Here is a 5,866-nt window from a genome sequence, read left to right as displayed (position 1 = left end):
ACTCCATATCAGGTATATCATTTGCAAATTACTTCTTCCATTCAGTAGGCTGCTTTTTCATTTTGGAGACAGTTTCCTTACCTGTGGAACAGCTTTTCAATTTGAGTAGTCCCACTTGTTTATTTTATATGTTTGTTTCCCTTGGCTGAGGAGACATACCCAAAAAAATATTGCTGATACTAATGTCAAAGGCATTTGACCTGCGTTTCTTTCAGAAGTTTTATGATTCCACATCTTACAATTAATTTTTAATCATTTTTTTAAAAATTATTTATTTATTTTATTTATTTATTGGGTGTGTTGGGTCTTTGTTGCTGCACACAGGCTTTCTCTAGCTAATGCGAGTGGGGCTACTCTTCATTGTGGTGTGTGGGCTCCTCATTGTAGTGGCTTCCCTTTTTGCAAAGCATGGGCTCTAGGTGCATGTGCTTCAGTAGTTGCAGCACATGGGATCAATAGTTGTGGCTTATGGGCTCTAGAGAGCAGGCTCAATAGTTGTGGTGCACAGGATTAGTTGCTCTGTGGCATGTGGAATCTTCCCAGAGCAGGGCTCAAACCCATGTCCCTTGCATTGGCAGGTGGATTCTTAACCACTGCACAACCTAGGAAGTATTCTCTTTTGAATTTATATTTGTATATGTTATGAGATAGTGGTCCAGTTCAATTCTTTTGCATGTAGCTGTCCAGTTTTCCCATGTTTTGAAAAGGCTATCTTTTCCACACTTTATACTTTTGATTCCCCTGTCATAGATTAACTATATAAATGTGGATTCATTCCTGGGCCATTGATGTACATGTGTTTTGTGCCAGTACTATACTGTTTTGATTACTATAGCTTTGCAGTATAGTTTCAAATTGGGAAGTGTGATATCTCCAGAATTGTTCTTTCTTGACATTGCTTAGGTTATGCAGGGTTCTTTGTGTTTCCATACAAATTTTAGAGTTATTCATTCAAGTTCTATGACAAATGCTGTTGTATATATTTTGATAGGAATTGCATGAAAGCTGTAAATTACCCTGAGTAGTATGGTCATTTACCAATACTAATATCTCCAAACCATGAGCAAGGTATATCTTTCCACTTGTAGTGTCATCTTCTATTTCTTTCATCAGAGTCATAATTTTCTGAGCATGGGTCTCTTACTAACTTAGTTTGGTTTATTCCTAGACATTTTATTCTTTTTGATGCAATTTTAAATGGGATTGTTCTCTTAGTTTCTCTTCCTGGTAGTATGTTATTACTTTACAGAGATGCAACACATTTCTGTATATCAATTTTGTTTCCTGAAAATTTATTGAATTCATGGATGAGTTCTAATAGTTTTGTGAGGTTCCTGTAGGATTTTCTACCTATAGAATCATGTCATTTGCAAACAGTGACAGTTTTAGTTCTTCCACTCCGATTTGGATGCCTTTATTTCTTTTTTGTGTCTGACTGATATGGCAAGGACTTCCAATACTCTGTGGACTAAAAGTGATGAGAGTGATCAACCTTGTCTCATTTCTGACCTTAGAGGAAATCCTTTCAGCTTATTACCCTTGAGTATAATGTCAGCTGTGGATCTGACACATATGGGCTTTACTATCTGGAGATGTGTCCCCCCGTGTCCGATTTGTGAGAGATTTATGAGAAATGAATATTGAATTTTCTCAAAAGCTTTTTTTTTAATCTATTGAGATGATCATATGATTTTTATTTCAATTTGTTACTGTGGTGTATCATATTCATTGATTTGCATTTATTGAACCTTCCTTGCATCCATGGGATATATCCCACTTGATTATGGCACATGATCCTTTTAGTGTATTGTTGAATTCAGTTTCCAAATATTTTGTTGAGAATTTTTGCAATTGTATTCATCAGTGATATTGGCCTGTAAACTTTCTTGTAGTAGTTTGTCTGGTTGTGGTATCAGGGTGATGCTGGCCTCAAATAATGAGCTTGACATTATTCCTTTCTCTGTAGTTTATTGGTATAGTTTGAGAAGGAGCACTGTTCTCACTTTTTAATTGTTTGGTAGAATTCATCTTTGAAGCCATCTGGTCTTGATCTTTTTTTTTTTCTAATTACTGATTCATTTTAATTAATGAGAGATGGTCTGTTCATATTGTATTTCTTCCTGGTTCAGTCTTGGGAGATTGTACATTTCTAGGAATTTGTCCATTTTATTGCCATATAATTGCTCATATAATTTCTTATGTTCCTTTTTATTTCTGTGGTGTTGATTGTAAAGCTTCCATTTTCTTTTTTCTTTTTTTTCTTTTTTTCATTTTTTGAGCCATTTCTCTTTTGTCTTGATGAGACTGGCTAAAGATTATTGATTTTATCTTTTCAAAGAACTGGCATTTAGTTTCATTGATCTTTTCTATTGTATTTATAAGTCTCTATTTCAGTTATGTCTGCTCTGATTTTATAATTTCTTTCCTTTTACAAGCTTTGGGATGTGTTAGTTCTGATTTTTGTATTTCCTTTAGGTTAGATTAGATTGTTTATTTGAGACCATTATTTTATGAAGTAGGCTTTTATTGCTATAAACTTTCCTCTTAAAACGGCTTTAGCTGTGCCCCACAGATTTTGGATAATTGCATTTTCCTTTTTGTTTCTCTCCAGGTATTTTCTTTACTTCCTCTTTGATTTCTTCAGTGACCCATTGCTTGTTTGGTAGCATATTGTTTAGCTTCCATGTGTTTGTGTTTTTTGAAGGTTTTTTTTTTTCTTTGTTTTTTTTCTTGTAGTTGATATCATGTCTTATGGTGCTGTGATCAGAAAAGATACTTCATTTGAGTCCAATCTTCTTAAATTATTGAGACTTGTTTTGCGGTCTAGCATGTGATCTATCCTGGAGACTATTTCATGTGCTTTTGAAAAGAATGTGTATTTTGCTGTTTTTTGATGAAATGTTTTCAATGTATCTGGTCTACTGTGTCACATAAGGCCAATGTTGCCTCATTGATTTTCTGTCCTTATTATCTGTCCATTGATGTAAGTAAGGTGTTAAAGACATTGGTGTTAATGCATTACTATTTGTTTCTCCCTTTATGTCTATTAAGAGTAACTGTATGTATTTAGGTGTTCTTATGTTTTATACAAATATATTCACAATTGTTAAAACCTCTAAAATTGCAAAAAACTTTTAAACAGGGAAAGAATTTGAATAGACTACTCGAAATAAGAAGTTCAAAGGCCCATAAGCATGTGAAAAGAAGCTCAATATTATTAGTAATCAGGGAAATGCAAATTAAAATCACAGATAACCACTGAAACTCAGCTTCAGCAGACTTTACCACCTGGGAACTTTAACCCATACATTGAAGTCTGAATTCTGTCAAAGTAATGTTAATCACTTCACCTTGTCTAACCCTAGTGTCTCTGGTGAGTTATCTCTTTTCTTTGACCCTTATTTTCTGTAAGTTGTCCCTTCTAGGTATACTGTTTATATTTCTTTATTATTATTATTATTCCCTGCAATAAACACTATATTTTTATTTTAATCAACTTTTCACCATCACATTTCACCATTGGTTTTATAACTCAAATACTTTATTCTGAATTCAGGGCAATGTTTCAATACTGTGACCTATTTATGGAAAAATGAAACCCATAATAATTGAAATATGAGTATATACAAAGATCATATGCAAATTACTTATTCATTCTCCACTTTAATTGCCTGAGTATAGCTAACTTCCACCTTCAGACTCAGGCCTACCTGATATCAGAAACTGCTAATCCAGGAAGATGAGATGCAAAGTGTTCTAACCGAATATTCTGGGACTAAACACAAAGTTATGTACTACTGAACCACATCTGGCATAGAATTTCAATTTTACTCCTGATTTTGATTCAATCATTATATTTTATAAAACTCCCAGTGCTTAAATGACATTCCTTTCTCAATGCCTAAATATTTCTATATTTATATTTTTTAAAATTATATTTATTCAAGATATAAAAATATTGCCTAAAGAACTTCTATAAAGAAAGCCTTAATGATGAAAGTGGTAAGAATTCAGAAAGTGAAATTATTTAATATGGAATTAGAAGTATACCCTCTATATTGTACAATTAACTTAAGCATTATAATACATAAAATGTAAAAATCCATCAAATGGGATTATACATTGCAATTCCTGCTCTCATAGACACTGGTAGAAATTCTTCCTCTTTTTGGTAAAGAAATGTTTCTCTGCCCTGGTCTAGTGGGTATTGTTCTGTAAATATTGCACTGCATAGAGATGTCCCCTTCCCTGTGAGCCATTTTGTACTCAAAAAGTTGTTCCTATATATGTGGGCCCTTCTTTTCAGTCTTTGTTTATGGAATACTATAAGTAGAGCTCTAAATCAAAGTTTTGCACAATTATTTTATTTTGAAATCTAGCTTAGACAAAGTTTACACTATTATACTTCAGCAAATATTAAATTGGCAGCTTATAAACACCATGCAGATATAAGGGAAGATAACAGCCAGCCCATCAGAGTGCTGTATGTGCCCTGATTGAGGGCAGCTCCAGCCATTATTCCATCATCCATCCAGACTCCGTGGCAATCAATGTCTGGCTTTTCTTTAAAACTTTATCATCTACATAGGACCTCAATGTTATTTGCATCCAGCCCACAGAAGGTTGAAGAGAATGTAGAAAGGTCACATGTTGTCCCTGATATGGTGTCCATTATGTCTAGATCTCAGTCACATGCTACACTCATTGCAAGAAAGACTGGGAAACGTATATTCAGAAAGAAGAGCTGAACAGCTAGTGGTCTCTGCCACACTGGTATAATCATACCATTGCCCATCAAATATCATTGATGTGAAGATTAAATGAGATGTTAAAAATAAGGACTTAGTGCTGAGCTGAACCTGGGTCCTGACCTATATCATTAGAGAGTATTATAGACTACTTTTTAGTGTTTCCATTTACTGCATCAGCCTACGTCAAATAAAAACACCATCAAACCTTCTATATTGGGCAATAAAGATGTTAAATATTAAATATAAAAGAAATTTTCTGGACATTTTTCTTATTTGAGTATTTTGCTCTTATGTGTGTTCAAAGCCATTTTTACTCACTAAAACCATGGTTCATATTTCAATGTTTTTAAACATATGGTAAATTTTGTATAATAATTTTAAAAAACAACCCTAGAGATTTATAATCAAAAGACCAAAGAGTTAGCCTCAGCCATATCACTTATTCGTTGTAATTTGGAAAAAGCCATGAACATCTCTGAGCATTAGTCTCATCCTCTATGAGATGAGAATCGGGATCCCCTTCCCTATTTAACTTAAAGTTCTCTGCTGAGAAACACAAACACTGACGGATGTGACAGGGCCGTGAAAACTGTAACACTACTTCTAATAGTAATTGTAACAACCTGTAAGTTCTCTATACTAAGATTTGAAGTGGGTTAATTCAACCTGATGTCAGAGAGATTTTTAACGGCCCACGTGATCTCATCAGCCTCCCACTAACTGAGGAACAACGAAATCTCAGCTTCAGAATGTAAAACTTCCTTACAATGAGACTGATTTTAATGTTCAAAGGTACATATTTTGTACAACAAAACTCTGCATATAATCCACCTACATCATCTGGTGCTAAAATAAATATACAATTAAATGTCATAATGGTGGAGAAAACACAAACTATGCCAGACTTAGGGAAAAATACCATGTCAGTTCTCAACATGGACATTTGCTGACATAATCAATTTTCAGGACTAATTGTAAACACATAAGATCTATTTGATCTTCTACCCATATTTGCATGTAAAGTACTATGTTGCATTATGAAAATCTAAATGTATAACTAATTCTCACACCCCCTTGTTTATGATTGTGACATGTATCAAATTGCTACATATTGC

This window comes from Hippopotamus amphibius, chromosome 9, assembly GCF_030028045.1.
Source record: "Hippopotamus amphibius kiboko isolate mHipAmp2 chromosome 9, mHipAmp2.hap2, whole genome shotgun sequence".
Taxonomy (NCBI): domain Eukaryota; kingdom Metazoa; phylum Chordata; class Mammalia; order Artiodactyla; family Hippopotamidae; genus Hippopotamus; species Hippopotamus amphibius.
Note: the sequence above shows the minus strand (reverse complement) of the source record.